The sequence below is a fragment of the Palaemon carinicauda genome, chromosome 19 (genome assembly GCF_036898095.1).
Source record: "Palaemon carinicauda isolate YSFRI2023 chromosome 19, ASM3689809v2, whole genome shotgun sequence".
Classification (NCBI taxonomy): Eukaryota; Metazoa; Arthropoda; class Malacostraca; order Decapoda; family Palaemonidae; genus Palaemon; species Palaemon carinicauda.
In genome coordinates this window covers 18254000-18276499 of record NC_090743.1, presented here as the reverse complement: position 1 = coordinate 18276499, position 22500 = coordinate 18254000, and the positions used below count along the sequence as shown (strand labels likewise).

The 22500-nt window shown below is 54.0% G+C and overlaps 1 protein-coding gene and 1 long non-coding RNA gene across 4 annotated transcripts in view; one reads left to right on the top strand and one right to left on the bottom strand.

Moving 5' to 3' along the window:
• LOC137658489 (uncharacterized) overlaps window positions 1-1409 on the bottom strand; it is a 38619-nt gene extending 37210 nt beyond the window's left edge. For both annotated transcript variants that reach the window (XR_011047341.1, XR_011047340.1), the window contains exon 1: window positions 1285-1409. This is a non-coding gene — a long non-coding RNA (uncharacterized lncRNA). The remainder of the gene's footprint in view (window positions 1-1284) is intronic.
• LOC137658497 (adhesive plaque matrix protein-like) overlaps window positions 1-22500 on the top strand; it is a 1563467-nt gene that overhangs the window by 1073986 nt on the left and 466981 nt on the right. The window lies entirely within an intron of this gene.

The window sequence follows — 22500 nt, the reverse complement described above, 5'->3', positions numbered from 1 at the left end:
AATATTCGAGAATCCTCTTCCGAGTTGATATTCTTAGTTAAAATTCAGTCGCATTAGTTTGAAAAGCAGCTTTAATAACGCACAACAGAAAATGTTAGCTTTAAAAAGGAACATTGTCTAAGATTCACTTGAGAGAGATACCCATTGGCTTGTTTAACGGTACAACTGGCAAGAAATAGTTTTACGCTCTACTGACATCAGTTGGGTGGTATTGTAAATATAGTAAATATACGAGCGGTATCGCGTTTCTTCATATAACAGTTAATAAATTTATTAAATCAATATTTAGGTTTTATATATATATAAAAAAGAAATCATACCATGTATTGTGTGGCAATTAACCACTTACTCCGCCGTAAAGGGACATGGCTCGTTAAAACTAGGAGCGATGGCATAATTATGACTATCGTTGGAAGACTTGCATTACATAGCACGAGCTAGAAAAGTTTTGCAGACCTCCGCCACTGCAACTCATCTCTAAATAAGCATGTCTTTCCCTGAATTAATTTAGTCCGTTAGCGTATTTGAAGTGTGTGGCAACCGTGTTCAAACTCGAGGTTAAGAAAGGTTAGGGTTAATTCGGTCGACCTTTTACTCGACCTTGACCTTTGATCTCAAAATTTGAATCGCTTCCACGTCTCGGTAATTAATCCCCGAAAACTTCACTATTTAAGAGAAATTGTGGCCAGGGAGTTGTTCACAGAAACCAACAAACGGCGAAAACAACCTCCTACCAATTTCGTTGGCGGAAGTAATAAAAATAAATTCGAACAAAACTAGCGAGGTAACATTTCAATATCTAATAGAATAACTTTAGTATCAAATTGCAACTAAAGTTCAAAGTAACATGCTCGATAAAACCCAGCTATGAAAATTAGGCTAACGCTTGCGCAACTCGAAAAGGTTTTCAGAGCACCGCTTAAAACCACATGGAAACTAAGGTAATCTGCTTGATAAAACATCACCAAACAGTAAATCTCGCGTAAATTGGTTTACAGAAAAAAAAAATTAGTTTTAAACACACATGCCTTTTTATCTACATAAAAACCGAAAAATACTTGCTCTATAATTACGAAATAAAATTCTACCTATACAAAATACTGAAACCCAATATCAGCAGTTCCTGCATAATTTCCTCAATAGACAAATCAAAATATCGAAATAAAAAAACTCAAAATTTAAAGCGCGGATCCTATAAAATTGAATACCATATAAATTCAGAACTAACAAAACCTCTTACAAATGAATAAAATCAAAACGAAAATTTAAAACCACAAGACCAACCTTCACACGTCAGAACGAGACGACTTCGCAAGGGCTAAAGAAAGCCGGCTGTAAAAATCAGCTCTGAAGAAACCTTATTTGAGAAGATAATTTTTCTTGACCAATCACAGGCCTCCAATATAACGTCTCTTTCACAATGGCTTTTCTTATTGGTTATGACATCGTTAATGCGTTTTCTATTGGCTAGAAGACGAACAGTTTTAACAATCGGTAACCGATAGTTTAAACATTTTAACCTTTAAAGAAAATTATATCTAAATTTACCGTGGGGCGCCATCATAAGAAAAATTATATAGATGGATAATAAATTAATAATGTAAATAATATATTCCCAATGTAAGGTTGAATAAGTGGAAATAGAAAGATGGGAATACGGAAAATACCGAAAATTTTACAACACAGGCAAATGGTAGTTTATACCCACAGATTAACTTGCTTGAGGGTACACTCAGCTACACTATTTTATCTTATATCTCTTCCTCTTGCTTTTTTTTTTAGTTTTTATAGTTTATATATAAAAGATTTATCTTAAAGTTGTTACTGTTCTTTAGATATTTTACTTTTATTTGTATATTACTTCTCCTGTGGTTTATTTCATTTTTTTTCTTTCCTCACTGGGCTATTTTCCTTGTTGGGAGCCCTTGGGATTATAGCATCCAGCTTTTCCAACTACGGTTATAGCCTAGCTAATAATAACAATAATAATAATAATAATAATAACTATCGTATTAAATCAGTTAAAGAAGCTACACTTTTTGAGTTTCACTTATTACATTAATATATAAAATCTACAAACAACAGTTTTGCATTACCGAATTTTTCAAAAATGTTCGTAATGCATTCCATATAAAACTACATTTAATTTAAAAGATAAGCACTCATATTATAACACGCTAACAATCTACCCATATTCGAGCTCCCAGTTACATCCATTTCACGAGAATTAAAAATTGTCTTACGTATTTTTATATATACTGATAAGATAAACTACATGTCAATTCGAGACATGAAAGAAAATATGAATAAGGGATGAATTATATAATTAAATTACTCGGTCTGAGATAAAATAGCCATTGGATTGGTAAGTGCTACATGTGGCATACTGGATGTAAAGTGCAAGGGTAAATAGCCCAGTGAGGAAAGGAAAGTACTTAATGTAAAGCGTGGCATACTAACGAGGTATTGCAAGGCATGACCTGTTATTATTATTATTATTATTATTATTATTATTATTATTATTATTATTATTACAAGCCACGCTATAACCCTAGTTGGAAAAGCAAGATGCTTTAAGGCCAAGGGCCCCAGCAGGGAAATATAGCCCAGTGAGGAAAGGAAATAAGGAAATAAATAAACTACAAGAGAAGTAATATGCAATCAAAATAAAATATTTTAAGAGCATTAACAACATTAAATTACATTTTTATATATATACTATACAAAAAAAAAAGAGGAAGAGAAATAAGATAGAATAGCATTCCCGAGTGTACCCTCAAGTAAGAGGGTACACACAGTGGAAGATGTGTCATACTGACTGGTTAATGCAAGATTTGGCTATCACCCCATCACTCCCTTAAAGCTCTACATCACCCCTTGAAGTTCCAGGTCACTACAATCACCCCTTAAGCTCTAAGTCACCCTAGCACCCCTTCAACCTTAGAATAAAATCACCCCATCACCCCCTTTAAGCTCTAGATCACCTCCTTGAATTACTAGGTCGCCCCAATCACCCCTTAAGCTTCAAGTCACCCCAACACCCCCTTCATCCTCAGAATAAAATCACCCCCATCAAGCTCTAGGTCACCCCCTTGAATTTCTAAGTCACCATAATCACCCCTTTATGCTCCAAGTCACCCTACCGCCCTTTTAACCTTAGAATAAAATCACCCCATCACCCCCTTGAATTTCTAGGCCACCCAATCACCCTTTAAGCTCTAAGTCACCCCAACACCCCTTAACCTTAAATAACAGCAAACCATCACCTTTAAGTCCCTCCTTCAAGCTCCAAGTCACACCTCCTCCTCTTTAGACTTAAGAACAAGTTTATTATTATTATTATTATTATTATTATTATTATTATTATTATTATTATTATACGTGAAAAGATCCCAAATAATTAAGTTTTTTTTCAACTGATTTGAACGATAATTTCATATTGTTTCGTCCTTCAAAAGTTGAATCTCGCAGCAAACGTTTTTATGTTGGACAAGCTTACATAAGCCCTTTTGTAGTTTATATATCAAATCTCTGTTTTACGTTGTTAACGTTTTTAAATTATTTAATTTTTCATTACTTCTTATATCGTTTATTTATTTCCTTATTTCCTTTCCTCGCTGGGCTATTTTCCCTGTTGGAGCCCTTGGGCTTATAGCATCATGCTTTTCTAACTAGGGTTGTAGCTTAGCTAATAATAATAATAATAATAATAATAATAATAATAGTATGAAAAGTAATGAGCCAAGACACCACCCTGAGGAACACCAGATATCACATTCCTATACTTATTATCTTGCTCATTAAAAACTACTCTTTGCAATATTTTACGTGAAAACTCAACAACGATGTTGATCAAATAACCAACTACTATCAATTATTTGATTTTGAAAAGAAAGGCCTCAGGATTAACACGGTCAAAGGCAGCACTAAAATCAAGGCCAATCAAACGAAGATATTTGTGGTGGCCGATGTGGTAACGTCCCTGACTGGTGAACGCAACCTCACTATCCTTATGAACTAAGGGTGGGGGTTTGGGGGAGCCTATAGGTCTATCTGCTGAGTCATTAGCAGTCATTGCCTGGCCCTCCTTGGTCCTATCTTGGGTGGAAAGGGGGCTTGGGCGCTGATCATATGTGTATATGGTCAGTCTGCATCGTATGGTCTGCTCGATAGGGCAATGTCAGTGTCTATTGACCCTGCCATTCATGAGTGGCCTTTAAACCTTTAAAGGCAAGCTGCATCGACTCCCAACGAATAAGTCTACTCGCCCTCAGTGGCGAGGCTAAAGGCTGCCGAACTATTACTTAAAACTCTATCTCTTTTTTGTGGTCAACCATCTTTCACAAACTTCCTTTCTGTAGCACAATTAGATTACTACCGTACTACTGTGCTACCGTTTAACTTCATTCGCATTCCTTATAATTCTTCGATGATATGGAGGACTATGCGTGTAGATTAATCTACAATCTACTCGGGATAAGCGAATCGAAAAGGTTGTAAAAGAGTTAAGAGGTCTTTTCAGATATACAAATATATTTATCAATAAATTTAGACCGTATCTAAAAATGACTGATCTGCGCTACATTATTTTCTCTCGTGAGACGATAGAAAACGTAGAATACTGTATTGTAGGAGAGACTCAAGTAATGATACATGTTTCAGAAATATTTCAAAGTAACATTCCGAAAATTATTACGGTTTTAGTAATAGCACATAAATATAGAAAAAAAATATTACTCGAAGGTAGACGCAATTCCATAACATATTACAATATTTCTTAAAAAAAAAAAAAATCTTTCGTTAGCCTTACGTATTTCATTCAGTCTCTTGCTTAATACCGAGTGCCTTAACTGATCAAAATTCTTAATTGCATTACAGGTGCATTGCAGGTATCCTGTTGATGAGAGGTGCTGCTAAATGAACCCCTACGAGTGGCTACTTCCAAAAAAAAGGCACCATGTCATGATTTATTGAAGCAAAACCGTCATTCAGCGAAACTAAAGAATCAAGTATGGAAAAAAAAGAGAGGGACAGTAATAGATAAAGGAAGGAGTGGATGACAAAGACACACACACACAGACCAAGGAGTGTATGACAAAGACACACACACACACAGAGACCAAGGAGTGGGTGACAAAGACACACACACACACAGATCGACTGGACAGCAACTCGACCGGGGGCTCTCTTCACTCCAAGCCATTAGCCCCCAATACAGTTAGCACGTTTCGTTTTGACAATGTCGTTCTTCAAAAGAACGGTTGAACGATAGGTTCTAGGCATGTTTTGTTGGAAGTTCTTATAGGCCCCTTCCAACACTCGAAAACTAGGAGAGGATTGGAGGTATATTCCGGGGCAAAGCTCCTCCCCCTTCAACCTTTGTTGACAGATGAAGAAAGATGTTGGAAGGAGTCGGTGAATCCAGATACTCAGAGATTCCCCTACTTCCAGATATTATTATTATTATTATTATTGTAGTAGGAGACCCTCTTTTAGGCAGGTTGAGTTAAAAGTAATGGCTGCATCGGCAGAGTTTATTTTCTTATCCAATTTTTCAATTTTCCGGATAATTCTCTTCTCTAGAGCGCTGCAATCAGCCAGCAGACTTGAAAAATTCATCAGTCAGGTGAATGACAAAATCGGGAAGACTTTTCAATTATATTCTCACAAAATACAAGTAAAACTTTTTGGTACAAAATAGTAAAAACTACGACGCATTTCGAGGATAAATCCTTCCTCGTCTTCAGGTAGAGAGTGAGGTGGATGCTGCAGTCGGGTGGTATATATACCCAGGATCAGGATTACAGGTGAGGGGGCTCGAATTTTCATTGGTTTTCATTGGTTGATCGGAGCTGGTATGGTATGGTGTCTGGTGTACGACGATCTCGGCCGGGAATACCAGTCTGTGACATCGGGGGACCTGAATTTTGATTGGCTGAGGCGCGCTCTGAGCCAGCTCAGAGTGCGCCTCAGCCAATCAAAATTCAGGTCCCCCGATGATGTCACAGACTGGTATTCCCGGCCGAGATCGTCGTACACCAGACACCATACCATACCAGCTCCGATCAACCAATGAAAACCAATGAAAATTCGAGCCCCCTCACCTGTAATCCTGATCCTGGGTATATATACCACCCGACTGCAGCATCCACCTCACTCTCTACCTGAAGACGAGGAAGGATTTATCCTCGAAATGCGTCGTAGTTTTTACTATTTTGTACCAAAAAGTTTTACTTGTATTTTGTGAGAATATAATTGAAAAGTCTTCCCGATTTTGTCATTCACCTGACTGATGAATTTTTCAAGTCTGCTGGCTGATTGCAGCCCTCTAGAGGAGAGAATTATCCGGAAAATAGAAGAATTGGATAAGAAAATAAACTCTGCCGATGCAGCCATTACTATTATTATTATTATTATTATTACTATTTTATAATGTTAGAATCCTAGCTTATTTGTGCATAATCTAAACATTTATCCTTTATAATTCATTTTGAGTTTGATTCTGTGGTAAAAATTTACTTATCTAAACCCGATATTATATATATATATATATATATATATATATATATAAATATATATATATATATATATATATATATATATATAATATATATATATATATATATAGACAACTATAGAGAACCTCATTCTCTCTCTTACCAGCCATTATAATTACTTCAAATATGATAAAGTTCATGAAAAATCATTGTTCCTTTTATTCCAGAATTAACTAGTATTTACATAAGATATATTGTTTTTTTTTTTACATGTGAAATTTCTCTACTCCCTCTTAGATTTTTTGTGTTATATATATATATATATATATATATATATATATATATATATATATATATATATATATATATATACATATATATATATATATATATATATATATATATATATATATATATATATATATATATATATATATATATAATGGTGATTAAATAGGTTGCAAAGCACAATAAGGCATAGGCCTACCCACTATTTTATTACCATCCATTTGCCGTTGATTGCCATATCTTCCATTTATTTAACTTATTTTTGCTCTCCGAAACATCTTCCTAATAAATTGTTGATTAGCCATGGCTAAAAACGAAGAACTGAACGTGTGCCCCTTCAGGAACCGATGATAAATGGTGTAATATTGATTGAAGACGCTCGAAACCGCCGCGGTTTTTTAAAACAGGAAACTTAGCTTGGTGGCAGCTGCAGTGGTTGGAGGCTTCTCGCGCCTCCAATGTGGCCACCCGCATACGATACCATACGTTTCAATTTGCCGCTGGAACCTCTTGCCTCTAACCTTGCCGCTAGTCGCTCCCGGTGTGGTCGATGCCTAAGGGTTTCGCCCTGACCAAAGGGCTCATCAGGTGGGTTTTGCCTACTTCAATGTTTGCAGGCTTGGTTCCCATGACCCTCCTTCCTTCCTTCCTTCCTCTTTTTTTTCTTTTTTTTTTAATCATCTAAACAATTCAAAATTAATCAGTACATCATGAATATCTTTTGATAATTGATGACAGTTGACTAGGTCGGAGAAGAGAAGCAACTCGAAACCTATTTCAGTATTCTGGGCTTTAAACTTACGGGTTTTTACGCCGTGCCAGAGGTACCCCTTTATAGGGAAATAGGTTTTGGCCAACTTTCCTTACTCCAACTAGTCTGTAAGTAGTCTATCGTGTCCGATGACATTCAAGCCGGGCAATTTAACCAAGAATTATTTCGCCAGACAGTTAAGCCAAGCATTTGGCTGGGCAGTTAAGCCGAGCACTAATTGGTTGGACAGTTAAACTGAGCATTATTTGGCTGGGCAGTTAAGACAAGCATTATATAGCTGGGTGGTTAAGCCGAGCATTATTTGGCTGGGCAGTTAAGCCGAGCATTTTTTGGCCGGTCAGTTTAGCAGAGCATTATTTGGCCGGGCAGTTAAGCCAAGCATCATCTGGTCGGGCAGTTAAGCCGAGCATCATTTGGCCAAGCAGTTAAGCTAGTGTTTCCGAACCTTTTTTAAATGATTACCCCAAAATTTTATTTGCAACTAATCAATTACCCCATTGAACATATACCCGGTAACATCGGATGTTTTTTGGCAGCCACCTGATGTAGCCCGCTATTGGCTGCTTATAGTTAAGGATCCAAAACAAATGTAAACTTTTCCATTTTAATGGAGAATTGTGTATGAATTATGGCAATAATTATGGGAATGTGAATAACTCAATTTCAGAACATCTTGATTACCCCAAAAATACGGGTCCATTACCCCACTGGGGTAATTTACCCCAGGGTTGGGAAACACTGAGTTAAGCCAAGCATTATTTGGTCGTGCAATTAAGCCGAGCAGTCAAGCCGAGCATTATTTGACTGGGTAGTTAAGCCGAGCATCATTTGCGCGGTCAGTTTAGCCAAGCATCATTTGGCCGGGCAGTTAAGCCAAGCATCATTTGGCCGGGCAGTTAAGCCGAGCAACATTTGGCCGCCATTTGGCCGGGCAGTTAAGCCGAGCATCATTTGGCCGGGTAGTTAAGCCGAGCATCATTTGGCCGGGCAGTTAAGCCGAGCATCATTTGGCCGGGCAGTTAAGCCGAGCATTATTTGGCCGGGCAGTTAAGCCGAGCAAAATTTTGGCCGGGCAGTCAAGCCGAGCATTATTTGGCTGGGTAGTTAAGCCAAGCATCATTTGCCCGGTCAGTTTAGCCAAGCATCATTTGGCCGGGCAGTTAAGCCGAGCATCATTTGGCCGGGCAGTTAAGCCGAGCAACATTTGGCCGGGCAGTCAAGCCGAGCATTATTTGGCTGGGTCGTTACGCCAAGCATCATTTGCCCGGTCAGTTTAGCCGAGCATTATTTGGCCTGGCAGTTAAGCCCAGCATCATTTGGCCGGGCAGTTAAGCCGAGCAACATTTGGCCGGGCGGTTAAGCCGAGCAATCATTTGGCCGGGCAGTTAAGCCGAGCACATTTGGCCGGGCGGTTAAGCCGAGCATCATTTGGCCGGGCGGTTAAGCCGAGCCTCATCACTTTGGCCGGGCGGTTAAGCCGAGTCTCATCTGGCGGTTAAGCCGAGCCTCATCACTTTGGCCGGGCGGTTAAGCCGAGTCTCATCTGGCGGTTAAGCCGAGCCTCATCACTTTGGCCGGGCGGTTAAGCCGAGCTCATCTGGCGGTTAAGCCGAGCCCATCACTTTGGCCGGGCGGTTAAGCCGAGCCCCATCACTTTGGCCGGGCGGTTAAGCCGAGCCCCATCACTTTTGGCCGGGCGGTTAAGCCGAGCCCCATCACTTTGGCCGGGCGGTTAAGCCGAGCCCCATCACTTTGGCCGGGCGGTTAAGCCGAGCCCCATCACTTTGGCCGGGCGGTTAAGCCGAGCCCCATCACTTTGGCCGGGCGGTTAAGCCGAGCCCCATCACTTTGGCCGGGCGGTTAAGCCGAGCCCCATCACTTTGGCCGGGCGGTTAAGCCGAGCCCCATCACTTTGGCCGGGCGGTTAAGCCGAGCCTCATCACTTTGGCCGGGCGGTTAAGCCGAGCCTCATCACTTTGGCCGGGCGGTTAAGCCGAGCCCCATCACTTTGGCCGGGCGGTTAAGCCGAGCCCCATCACTTTGGCCGGGCGGTTAAGCCGAGCCCCATCACTTTGGCCGGGCGGTTAAGCCGAGCCTCATCACTTTGGCCGGGCGGTTAAGCCGAGCCCCATCACTTTGGCCGGGCGGTTAAGCCGAGCCTCATCACTTTGGCCGGGCGGTTAAGCCGAGCCTCATCACTTTGGCCGGGCGGTTAAGCCGAGCCTCATCACTTTGGCCGGGCGGTTAAGCCGAGCCTCATCACTTTGGCCGGGCGGTTAAGCCGAGCCCCATCACTTTGGCCGGGCGGTTAAGCCGAGCCTCATCACTTTGGCCGGGCGGTTAAGCCGAGCTCCCATCAATTTGGCCGGGCGGTTAAGCCGAGCCCCATCACTTTGGCCGGGCGGTTAAGCCGAGCCCCATCACTTTGGCCGGGCGGTTAAGCCGAGCCCCATCACTTTTGGCCGGGCGGTTAAGCCGAGCCCCATCACTTTGGCCGGGCGGTTAAGCCGAGCCCCATCACTTTGGCCGGGCGGTTAAGCCGAGCCCCTTCACTTTGGCCGGGCGGTTAAGCCGAGCCCCATCACTTTGGCCGGGCGGTCAAGCCGAGCCCCATCACTTTGGCCGGGCGGTCAAGCCGAGCCCCATCACTTTGGCCGGGCGGTCAAGCCGAGCCCCATCATTTTGGCCGGGCGGTCAAGCCGAGCCTCATCACTTTGGCCGGGCGGTCAAGCCGAGCCTCATCACTTTGGCCGGGCGGTCAAGCCGAGCCTCATCACTTTGGCCGGGCGGTCAAGCCGAGCCTCATCACTTTGGCCGGGCGGTCAAGCCGAGCCTCATCACTTGGCCGGGCGGTTAAGCCGAGCCTCATCACTTTGGCCGGGCGGTTAAGCCGAGCCTCATCACTTTGGCCGGGCGGTTAAGCCGAGCCTCATCACTTTGGCCGGGCGGTTAAGCCGAGCCTCATCACTTTGGCCGGGCGGTTAAGCCGAGCCTCATCACTGCGGCCGGGCGGTTAAGCCGAGCCTCATCACTGCGGCCGGGCGGTTAAGCCGAGCCTCATCACTGCGGCCGGGCGGTTAAGCCGAGCCTCATCACTTTGGCCGGGCGGTTAAGCCGAGCCTCATCACTTTGGCCGGGCGGTTAAGCCGAGCCTCATCACTTTGGCCGGGCGGTTAAGCCGAGCCTCATCACTTCTGGCCGGGCGGTTAAGCCGAGCCTCATCACTGCGGCCGGGCGGTTAAGCCGAGCCTCATCACTTCTGGCCGGGCGGTTAAGCCGAGCCTCATCACTTTGGCCGGGCGGTTAAGCCGAGCCTCATCACTTGGCCGGGCGGTTAAGCCGAGCCCCATCACTTGGCCGGGCGGTTAAGCCGAGCCCCATCACTTTTGGCCGGGCGGTTAAGCCGAGCCCCATCACTTTTGGCCGGGCGGTTAAGCCGAGCCCCATCACTTTGGCCGGGCGGTTAAGCCGAGCCCCATCACTTTGGCCGGGCGGTTAAGCCGAGCCCCATCACTTTGGCCGGGCGTTTAAGCCGAGCCCCATCACTTGGCCGGGCGGTTAAGCCGAGCCCCATCACTTGGCCGGGCGGTTAAGCCGAGCCCCATCACTTTGGCCGGGCGGTTAAGCCGAGCCCCATCACTTTGGCCGGGCGGTTAAGCCGAGCCCCATCACTTTTGGCCGGGCGGTTAAGCCGAGCCCCATCACTTTTGGCCGGGCGGTTAAGCCGAGCCCCATCACTTTTGGCCGGGCGGTTAAGCCGAGCCCCATCACTTTTGGCCGGGCGGTTAAGCCGAGCCCCATCACTTTGCCTCATCACTGCGGCCGGGCGGTTAAGCCGAGCCTCATCACTGCGGCCGGGCGGTTAAGCCGAGCCTCATCATGCGGCCGGGCGGTTAAGCCGAGCCTCATCACTGCGGCCGGGCGGTTAAGCCGAGCCTCATCACTGCGGCCGGGCGGTTAAGCCGAGCCTCATCACTGCGGCCGGGCGGTTAAGCCGAGCCTCATCACTGCGGCCGGGCGGTTAAGCCGAGCCTCATCACTGCGGCCGGGCGGTTAAGCCGAGCCTCATCACTGCGGCCGGGCGGTTAAGCCGAGCCTCATCACTTCTGGCCGGGCGGTTAAGCCGAGCCTCATCACTGGCCGGGCGGTTAAGCCGAGCCTCATCACTTTGGCCGGGCGGTTAAGCCGAGCCTCATCACTTTGGCCGGGCGGTTAAGCCGAGCCCCATCACTTGGCCGGGCGGTTAAGCCGAGCCCCATCACTTGGCCGGGCGGTTAAGCCGAGCCCCATCACTTTTGGCCGGGCGGTTAAGCCGAGCCCCATCACTTTTGGCCGGGCGGTTAAGCCGAGCCCCATCACTTTGGCCGGGCGGTTAAGCCGAGCCCCATCACTTTGGCCGGGCGGTTAAGCCGAGCCCCATCACTTTGGCCGGGCGTTAAGCCGAGCCCCATCACTTGGCCGGGCGGTTAAGCCGAGCCCCATCACTTGGCCGGGCGGTTAAGCCGAGCCCCATCACTTTGGCCGGGCGGTTAAGCCGAGCCCCATCACTTTGGCCGGGCGGTTAAGCCGAGCCCCATCACTTTGGCCGGGCGGTTAAGCCGAGCCCCATCACTTTTGGCCGGGCGGTTAAGCCGAGCCCCATCACTTTTGGCCGGGCGGTTAAGCCGAGCCCCATCACTTTTGGCCGGGCGGTTAAGCCGAGCCCCATCACTTTTGGCCGGGCGGTTAAGCCGAGCCCCATCACTTTTGGCCGGGCGGTTAAGCCGAGCCCCATCACTTTTGGCCGGGCGGTTAAGCCGAGCCCCATCACTTTTGGCCGGGCGGTTAAGCCGAGCCCCATCACTTGCCCGGGCGGTTAAGCCGAGCCTCATCACTTTGGCCGGGCGGTTAAGCCGAGCCCCATCACTTGGCCGGGCGGTTAAGCCGAGCCCTATCACTTGGACGGGCGGTTAAGCCGAGCCCTATCACTTTGGCCGGGCGGTTAAGCCGAGCCCCATCACTTTGGCCGGGCGGTTAAGCCGAGCCTCATCACTTTGGCCGGGCGGTTAAGCCGAGCCCCATCACTTTGGCCGGGCGGTTAAGCCGAGCCCCATCACTTTGGCCGGGCGGTTAAGCCGAGCCTCATCACTTTTGGCCGGGCGGTTAAGCCGAGCCTCATCATTCTGGCCGGGCGGTTAAGCCGAGCCCCCATCATTTGGCCGGGCGGTTAAGCCGAGCCCCATCACTTTGGCCGGGCGGTTAAGCCGAGCCCCATCACTTTGGCCGGGCAGTTAAGCCGAGCCCCATCACTTTGGCCGGGCAGTTAAGCCGAGCCCCATCACTTTGGCCGGGCGGTTAAGCCGAGCCCCATCACTTTGGCCGGGCGGTTAAGCCGAGCCCCATCACTTTGGCCGGGCGGTTAAGCCGAGCCCCATCACTTTGGCCGGGCGGTTAAGCCGAGCCCCATCACTTTGGCCGGGCGGTTGAGCCGAGCCCCATCACTTTGGCCGGGCGGTTAAGCCGAGCCCCATCACTTTGGCCGGGCGGTCAAGCCGAGCCTCCATCACTTTGGCCGGGCGGTCAAGCCGAGCCCCATCATTTTGGCCGGGCGGTTAAGCCGATCCTCATCACTTTGGCCGGGCGGTTAAGCCGAGCCCCATCACTTTGGCCGGGCGGTTAAGCCGAGCCCCATCACTTTGGCCGGGCGGTTAAGCCGAGCCCCATCACTTTGGCCGGGCGGTTAAGCCGAGCCTCATCACTTTGGCCGGGCGGTTAAGCCGAGCCCCATCACTTTGGCCGGGCGGTTAAGCCGAGCCTCATCACTTTGGCCGGGCGGTTAAGCCGAGCCTCATCACTTTGGCCGGGCGGTTAAGCCGAGCCTCATCACTTTGGCCGGGCGGTTAAGCCGAGCCCCATCACTTTGGCCGGGCGGTTAAGCCGAGCCCCATCACTTTGGCCGGGCGGTTAAGCCGAGCCTCATCACTTTTGGCCGGGCGGTTAAGCCGAGCCCCATCACTTTGGCCGGGCGGTTAAGCCGAGCCCCATCACTTTGGCCGGGCGGTTAAGCCGAGCCCCATCACTTTGGCCGGGCGGTTAAGCCGAGCCCCATCACTTTGGCCGGGCGGTTAAGCCGAGCCCCATCACTTTGGCCGGGCGGTTAAGCCGAGCCCCATCACTTTGGCCGGGCGGTTAAGCCGAGCCCCATCACTTTGGCCGGGCGGTTAAGCCGAGCCCCATCACTTTGGCCGGGCGGTCAAGCCGAGCCCCATCACTTTGGCCGGGCGGTTAAGCCGAGCCCCATCACTTTGGCCGGGCGGTTAAGCCGAGCCCCATCACTTTGGCCGGGCGGTTAAGCCGAGCCTCATCACTTTGGCCGGGCGGTAAGCCGAGCCTCATCACTTTGGCCGGGCGGTTAAGCCGAGCCTCATCACTTTGGCCGGGCGGTTAAGCCGAGCCTCATCACTTTGGCCGGGCGGTTAAGCCGAGCCTCATCACTTTGGCCGGGCGGTTAAGCCGAGCCTCATCACTTTGGCCGGGCGGTTAAGCCGAGCCTCATCACTTTGGCCGGGCGGTTAAGCCGAGCCTCATCACTTTGGCCGGGCGGTTAAGCCGAGCCTCATCACTTTGGCCGGGCGGTTAAGCCGAGCCTCATCACTGGCCGGGCGGTTAAGCCGAGCCTCATCACTGCGGCCGGGCGGTTAAGCCGAGCCTCATCACTTTGGCCGGGCGGTTAAGCCGAGCCTCATCACTTTGGCCGGGCGGTTAAGCCGAGCCTCATCACTTTGGCCGGGCGGTTAAGCCGAGCCTCATCACTTTGGCCGGGCGGTTAAGCCGAGCCTCATCACTTCTGGCCGGGCGGTTAAGCCGAGCCTCATCACTGGCCGGGCGGTTAAGCCGAGCCTCATCACTTTGGCCGGGCGGTTAAGCCGAGCCTCATCACTTTGGCCGGGCGGTTAAGCCGAGCCTCATCACTTGGCCGGGCGGTTAAGCCGAGCCCCATCACTTTGGCCGGGCGGTTAAGCCGAGCCCCATCACTTTGGCCGGGCGGTTAAGCCGAGCCCCATCACTTTGGCCGGGCGGTTAAGCCGAGCCCCATCACTTTGGCCGGGCGGTTAAGCCGAGCCCCATCACTTTGGCCGGGCGGTTAAGCCGAGCCCCATCACTTTGGCCGGGCGGTTAAGCCGAGCCCCATCACTTGGCCGGGCGGTTAAGCCGAGCCCCATCACTTTGGCCGGGCGGTTAAGCCGAGCCCCATCACTTTGGCCGGGCGGTTAAGCCGAGCCCCATCACTTTGGCCGGGCGGTTAAGCCGAGCCCCATCACTTTTGGCCGGGCGGTTAAGCCGAGCCCCATCACTTTTGGCCGGGCGGTTAAGCCGAGCCCCATCACTTTGGCCGGGCGGTTAAGCCGAGCCCCATCACTTTGGCCGGGCGGTTAAGCCGAGCCCCATCAGCCTCATCACTGCGGCCGGGCGGTTAAGCCGAGCCTCATCACTGCGGCCGGGCGGTTAAGCCGAGCCTCATCATGCGGCCGGGCGGTTAAGCCGAGCCTCATCACTGCGGCCGGGCGGTTAAGCCGAGCCTCATCACTGCGGCCGGGCGGTTAAGCCGAGCCTCATCACTGCGGCCGGGCGGTTAAGCCGAGCCTCATCACTGCGGCCGGGCGGTTAAGCCGAGCCTCATCACTGGCCGGGCGGTTAAGCCGAGCCCATCACTTGGCCGGGCGGTTAAGCCGAGCCTCATCACTTTGGCCGGGCGGTTAAGCCGAGCCCATCACTTGGCCGGGCGGTTAAGCCGAGCCTCATCACTTTGGCCGGGCGGTTAAGCCGAGCCCCATCACTTTGGCCGGGCGGTTAAGCCGAGCCCCATCACTTGGCCGGGCGGTTAAGCCGAGCCCCATCACTTTGGCCGGGCGGTTAAGCCGAGCCCCATCACTTTTGGCCGGGCGGTTAAGCCGAGCCCCATCACTTTGGCCGGGCGGTTAAGCCGAGCCCCATCACTTTGGCCGGGCGGTTAAGCCGAGCCCCATCACTTTGGCCGGGCGGTTAAGCCGAGCCCCATCACTTTGGCCGGGCGGTTAAGCCGAGCCCCATCACTTGGCCGGGCGGTTAAGCCGAGCCCCATCACTTGGCCGGGCGGTTAAGCCGAGCCCCATCACTTTGGCCGGGCGGTTAAGCCGAGCCCCATCACTTTGGCCGGGCGGTTAAGCCGAGCCCCATCACTTTGGCCGGGCGGTTAAGCCGAGCCCCATCACTTTTGGCCGGGCGGTTAAGCCGAGCCCCATCACTTTTGGCCGGGCGGTTAAGCCGAGCCCCATCACTTTTGGCCGGGCGGTTAAGCCGAGCCCCATCACTTTTGGCCGGGCGGTTAAGCCGAGCCCCATCACTTTTGGCCGGGCGGTTAAGCCGAGCCCCATCACTTTTGGCCGGGCGGTTAAGCCGAGCCCCATCACTTTGGCCGGGCGGTTAAGCCGAGCCCATCACTTTGGCCGGGCGGTTAAGCCGAGCCTCATCACTTTGGCCGGGCGGTTAAGCCGAGCCCCATCACTTGGCCGGGCGGTTAAGCCGAGCCCTATCACTTTGGCCGGGCGGTTAAGCCGAGCCCCATCACTTTGGCCGGGCGGTTAAGCCGAGCCCCATCACTTTGGCCGGGCGGTTAAGCCGAGCCCCATCACTTTGGCCGGGCGGTTAAGCCGAGCCCCATCACTTTGGCCGGGCGGTTAAGCCGAGCCCCATCACTTTGGCCGGGCGGTTAAGCCGAGCCTCATCACTTTGGCCGGGCGGTTAAGCCGAGCCCCATCATTTGGCCGGGCGGTTAAGCCGAGCCCCATCACTTTGGCCGGGCGGTTAAGCCGAGCCCCATCACTTTGGCCGGGCGGTTAAGCCGAGCCCCATCACTTTGGCCGGGCGGTTAAGCCGAGCCCCATCACTTTGGCCGGGCGGTTAAGCCGAGCCCCATCACTTTGGCCGGGCGGTTAAGCCGAGCCCCATCACTTTGGCCGGGCGGTTAAGCCGAGCCCCATCACTTTGGCCGGGCGGTTAAGCCGAGCCCCATCACTTTGGCCGGGCGGTTAAGCCGAGCCCCATCACTTTGGCCGGGCGGTTAAGCCGAGCCCCATCACTTTGGCCGGGCGGTTAAGCCGAGCCCCATCACTTTGGCCGGGCGGTTAAGCCGAGCCCCATCACTTTGGCCGGGCGGTTAAGCCGAGCCCCATCACTTTGGCCGGGCGGTTAAGCCGAGCCCTCATCACTTTGGCCGGGCGGTTAAGCCGAGCCCCATCACTTTGGCCGGGCGGTTAAGCCGAGCCCCATCACTTTGGCCGGGCGGTTAAGCCGAGCCTCATCACTTTGGCCGGGCGGTTAAGCCGAGCCTCATCACTTTGGCCGGGCGGTTAAGCCGAGCCCCATCACTTTGGCCGGGCGGTTAAGCCGAGCCTCATCACTTTGGCCGGGCGGTTAAGCCGAGCCTCATCACTTTGGCCGGGCGGTTAAGCCGAGCCCATCATTTGGCCGGGCGGTTAAGCCGAGCCCCATCACTTTGGCCGGGCGGTTAAGCCGAGCCCCATCACTTTGGCCGGGCGGTTAAGCCGAGCCCCATCACTTTGGCCGGGCGGTTAAGCCGAGCCCCATCACTTTGGCCGGGCGGTTAAGCCGAGCCCCATCACTTTGGCCGGGCGGTTAAGCCGAGCCCCATCACTTTGGCCGGGCGGTTAAGCCGAGCCCCATCACTTTGGCCGGGCGGTTAAGCCGAGCCCCATCACTTTGGCCGGGCGGTTAAGCCGAGCCCCATCACTTTGGCCGGGCGGTTCAAGCCGAGCCCCATCACTTTGGCCGGGCGGTCAAGCCGAGCCCCATCACTTTGGCCGGGCGGTTAAGCCGAGCCCCATCACTTTGGCCGGGCGGTTAAGCCGAGCCCCATCACTTTGGCCGGGCGGTTAAGCCGAGCCCCATCACTTTGGCCGGGCGGTTAAGCCGAGCCCCATCACTTTGGCCGGGCGGTTAAGCCGAGCCTCATCACTTTGGCCGGGCGGTTAAGCCGAGCCCATCACTTTGGCCGGGCGGTTAAGCCGAGCCTCATCACTTTGGCCGGGCGGTTAAGCCGAGCCTCATCACTTTGGCCGGGCGGTTAAGCCGAGCCTCATCACTTTGGCCGGGCGGTTAAGCCGAGCCCCATCACTTTGGCCGGGCGGTTAAGCCGAGCCCCATCACTTTGGCCGGGCGGTTAAGCCGAGCCTCATCACTTTGGCCGGGCGGTTAAGCCGAGCCCCATCATTTGGCCGGGCGGTTAAGCCGAGCCCCATCACTTTGGCCGGGCGGTTAAGCCGAGCCCCATCACTTTGGCCGGGCGGTTAAGCCGAGCCCCATCACTTTGGCCGGGCGGTTAAGCCGAGCCCCATCACTTTGGCCGGGCGGTTAAGCCGAGCCCCATCACTTTGGCCGGGCGGTTAAGCCGAGCCCCATCACTTTGGCCGGGCGGTTAAGCCGAGCCCCATCACTTTGGCCGGGCGGTCAAGCCGAGCCCCATCACTTTGGCCGGGCGGTCAAGCCGAGCCCCATCACTTTGGCCGGGCGGTCAAGCCGAGCCCCATCATTTTGGCCGGGCGGTCAAGCCGAGCCTCATCACTTTGGCCGGGCGGTCAAGCCGAGCCTCATCACTTTGGCCGGGCGGTCAAGCCGAGCCTCATCACTTTGGCCGGGCGGTTAAGCCGAGCCTCATCACTTTGGCCGGGCGGTTAAGCCGAGCCTCATCACTTTGGCCGGGCGGTTAAGCCGAGCCTCATCACTTTGGCCGGGCGGTTAAGCCGAGCCTCATCACTTTGGCCGGGCGGTTAAGCCGAGCCTCATCACTTTGGCCGGGCGGTTAAGCCGAGCCTCATCACTTTGGCCGGGCGGTTAAGCCGAGCCTCATCACTGCGGCCGGGCGGTTAAGCCGAGCCTCATCACTGCGGCCGGGCGGTTAAGCCGAGCCTCATCACTGCGGCCGGGCGGTTAAGCCGAGCCTCATCACTTTGGCCGGGCGGTTAAGCCGAGCCTCATCACTTTGGCCGGGCGGTTAAGCCGAGCCTCATCACTTTGGCCGGGCGGTTAAGCCGAGCCTCATCACTTCTGGCCGGGCGGTTAAGCCGAGCCTCATCACTGCGGCCGGGCGGTTAAGCCGAGCCTCATCACTTCTGGCCGGGCGGTTAAGCCGAGCCTCATCACTTTGGCCGGGCGGTTAAGCCGAGCCTCATCACTTGGCCGGGCGGTTAAGCCGAGCCCCATCACTTGGCCGGGCGGTTAAGCCGAGCCCCATCACTTTTGGCCGGGCGGTTAAGCCGAGCCCCATCACTTTTGGCCGGGCGGTTAAGCCGAGCCCCATCACTTTGGCCGGGCGGTTAAGCCGAGCCCCATCACTTTGGCCGGGCGGTTAAGCCGAGCCCCATCACTTTGGCCGGGCGGTTAAGCCGAGCCCCATCACTTGGCCGGGCGGTTAAGCCGAGCCCCATCACTTGGCCGGGCGGTTAAGCCGAGCCCCATCACTTTGGCCGGGCGGTTAAGCCGAGCCCCATCACTTTGGCCGGGCGGTTAAGCCGAGCCCCATCACTTTGGCCGGGCGGTTAAGCCGAGCCCCATCACTTTTGGCCGGGCGGTTAAGCCGAGCCCCATCACTTTTGGCCGGGCGGTTAAGCCGAGCCCCATCACTTTGGCCGGGCGGTTAAGCCGAGCCCCATCACTTTGCCTCATCACTGCGGCCGGGCGGTTAAGCCGAGCCTCATCACTGCGGCCGGGCGGTTAAGCCGAGCCTCATCATGCGGCCGGGCGGTTAAGCCGAGCCTCATCACTGCGGCCGGGCGGTTAAGCCGAGCCTCATCACTGCGGCCGGGCGGTTAAGCCGAGCCTCATCACTGGCCGGGCGGTTAAGCCGAGCCTCATCACTGGCCGGGCGGTTAAGCCGAGCCTCATCACTGGCCGGGCGGTTAAGCCGAGCCTCATCACTGGCCGGGCGGTTAAGCCGAGCCCATCACTTTGGCCGGGCGGTTAAGCCGAGCCTCATCACTGGCCGGGCGGTTAAGCCGAGCCTCATCACTTTGGCCGGGCGGTTAAGCCGAGCCTCATCACTTTGGCCGGGCGGTTAAGCCGAGCCCCATCACTTGGCCGGGCGGTTAAGCCGAGCCCCATCACTTGGCCGGGCGGTTAAGCCGAGCCCTCATCACTTTGGCCGGGCGGTTAAGCCGAGCCCCATCACTTTGGCCGGGCGGTTAAGCCGAGCCCCATCACTTTGGCCGGGCGGTTAAGCCGAGCCCCATCACTTTGGCCGGGCGGTTAAGCCGAGCCCCATCACTTTGGCCGGGCGGTTAAGCCGAGCCCCATCACTTGGCCGGGCGGTTAAGCCGAGCCCCATCACTTGGCCGGGCGGTTAAGCCGAGCCCCATCACTTTGGCCGGGCGGTTAAGCCGAGCCCCATCACTTTGGCCGGGCGGTTAAGCCGAGCCCCATCACTTTGGCCGGGCGGTTAAGCCGAGCCCCATCACTTTTGGCCGGGCGGTTAAGCCGAGCCCCATCACTTTTGGCCGGGCGGTTAAGCCGAGCCCCATCACTTTTGGCTGGGCGGTTAAGCCGAGCCCCATCACTTTTGGCCGGGCGGTTAAGCCGAGCCCCATCACTTTTGGCCGGGCGGTTAAGCCGAGCCCCATCACTTTTGGCCGGGCGGTTAAGCCGAGCCCCATCACTTTTGGCCGGGCGGTTAAGCCGAGCCCCATCACTTGCCCGGGCGGTTAAGCCAAGCCTCATCACTTTGGCCTGGCGGTTAAGCCGAGCCCCATCACTTGGACGGGCGGTTAAGCCGAGCCCTATCACTTGGACGGGCGGTTAAGCCGAGCCCTATCACTTTGGCCGGGTGGTTAAGCCGAGCCCCATCACTTTGGCCGGGCGGTTAAGCCGAGCCTCATCACTTTGGCCAGGCGGTTAAGCCGAGCCCCATCACTTTGGCAGGGCGGTTAAGCCGAGCCCCATCACTTTGGCCGGGCGGTTAAGCCGAGCCTCATCACTTTTGGCCGGGCGGTTAAGCCGAGCCTCATCATTCTGGCCGGGCGGTTAAGCCGAGCCCCCACCAATTTGCCGGGCAGTTAACCCGAGCCCCATCACTTTGGCCGGGCGGTTAAGCCGAGCCCCATCACTTTGGCCGGGCAGTTAAGCCGAGCCCCATCACTTTGGCCGGGCAGTTAAGCCGAGCCCCATCACTTTGGCCGGGCGGTTAAGCCGAGCCCCATCACTTTGGCCGGGCGGTTAAGCCGAGCCCCATCACTTTGGCCGGGCGGTTAAGCCGAGCCCCATCACTTTGGCCGGGCGGTTAAGCCGAGCCCCATCACTTTGGCCGGGCGGTTAAGCCGAGCCCCATCACTTTGGCCGGGCGGTTAAGCCGAGCCCCATCACTTTGGCCGGGCGGTTAAGCCGAGCCCCATCACTTTGGCCGGGCGGTTAAGCCGAGCCCCATCACTTTGGCCGGGCGGTTAAGCCGAGCCCCATCACTTTGGCCGGGCGGTTAAGCCGAGCCCCATCACTTTGGCCGGGCGGTTAAGCCGAGCCCCATCACTTTGGCCGGGCGGTTAAGCCGAGCCCCATCACTTTGGCCGGGCGGTTAAGCCGAGCCTCATCACTTTGGCCGGGCGGTTAAGCCGAGCCTCATCACTTTGGCCGGGCGGTTAAGCCGAGCCTCATCACTTTGGCCGGGCGGTTAAGCCGAGCCTCATCACTTTGGCCGGGCGGTTAAGCCGAGCCTCATCACTTTGGCCGGGCGGTTAAGCCGAGCCCATCACTTTGGCCGGGCGGTTAAGCCGAGCCCCATCACTTTGGCCGGGCGGTTAAGCCGAGCCCCATCACTTTTGGCCGGGCGGTTAAGCCGAGCCCCATCACTTTGGCCGGGCGGTTAAGCCGAGCCCCATCACTTTGGCCGGGCGGTTAAGCCGAGCCCCATCACTTTGGCCGGGCGGTTAAGCCGAGCCCCATCACTTTGGCCGGGCGGTTAAGCCGAGCCCCATCACTTTGGCCGGGCGGTTAAGCCGAGCCCCATCACTTTGGCCGGGCGGTTAAGCCGAGCCCCATCACTTTGGCCGGGCGGTTAAGCCGAGCCCCATCACTTTGGCCGGGCGGTTAAGCCGAGCCCCATCACTTTGGCCGGGCGGTTAAGCCGAGCCCCATCACTTTGGCCGGGCGGTTAAGCCGAGCCCCATCACTTTGGCCGGGCGGTTAAGCCGAGCCCCATCACTTTGGCCGGGCGGTTAAGCCGAGCCTCATCACTTTGGCCGGGCGGTTAAGCCGAGCCCATCACTTTGGCCGGGCGGTTAAGCCGAGCCTCATCACTTTGGCCGGGCGGTTAAGCCGAGCCTCATCACTTTGGCCGGGCGGTTAAGCCGAGCCTCATCACTTTGGCCGGGCGGTTAAGCCGAGCCTCATCACTTTGGCCGGGCGGTTAAGCCGAGCCTCATCACTTTGGCCGGGCGGTTAAGCCGAGCCTCATCACTTTGGCCGGGCGGTTAAGCCGAGCCTCATCACTTTGGCCGGGCGGTTAAGCCGAGCCTCATCACTGGCCGGGCGGTTAAGCCGAGCCTCATCACTTTGGCCGGGCGGTTAAGCCGAGCCTCATCACTTTGGCCGGGCGGTTAAGCCGAGCCTCATCACTTTGGCCGGGCGGTTAAGCCGAGCCTCATCACTTTGGCCGGGCGGTTAAGCCGAGCCTCATCACTTGGCCGGGCGGTTAAGCCGAGCCCATCACTTTGGCCGGGCGGTTAAGCCGAGCCCCATCACTTTGGCCGGGCGGTTAAGCCGAGCCCCATCACTTTGGCCGGGCGGTTAAGCCGAGCCCCATCACTTTGGCCGGGCGGTTAAGCCGAGCCTCATCACTTTGGCCGGGCGGTTAAGCCGAGCCCCATCACTTTGGCCGGGCGGTTAAGCCGAGCCCATCACTTTGGCCGGGCGGTTAAGCCGAGC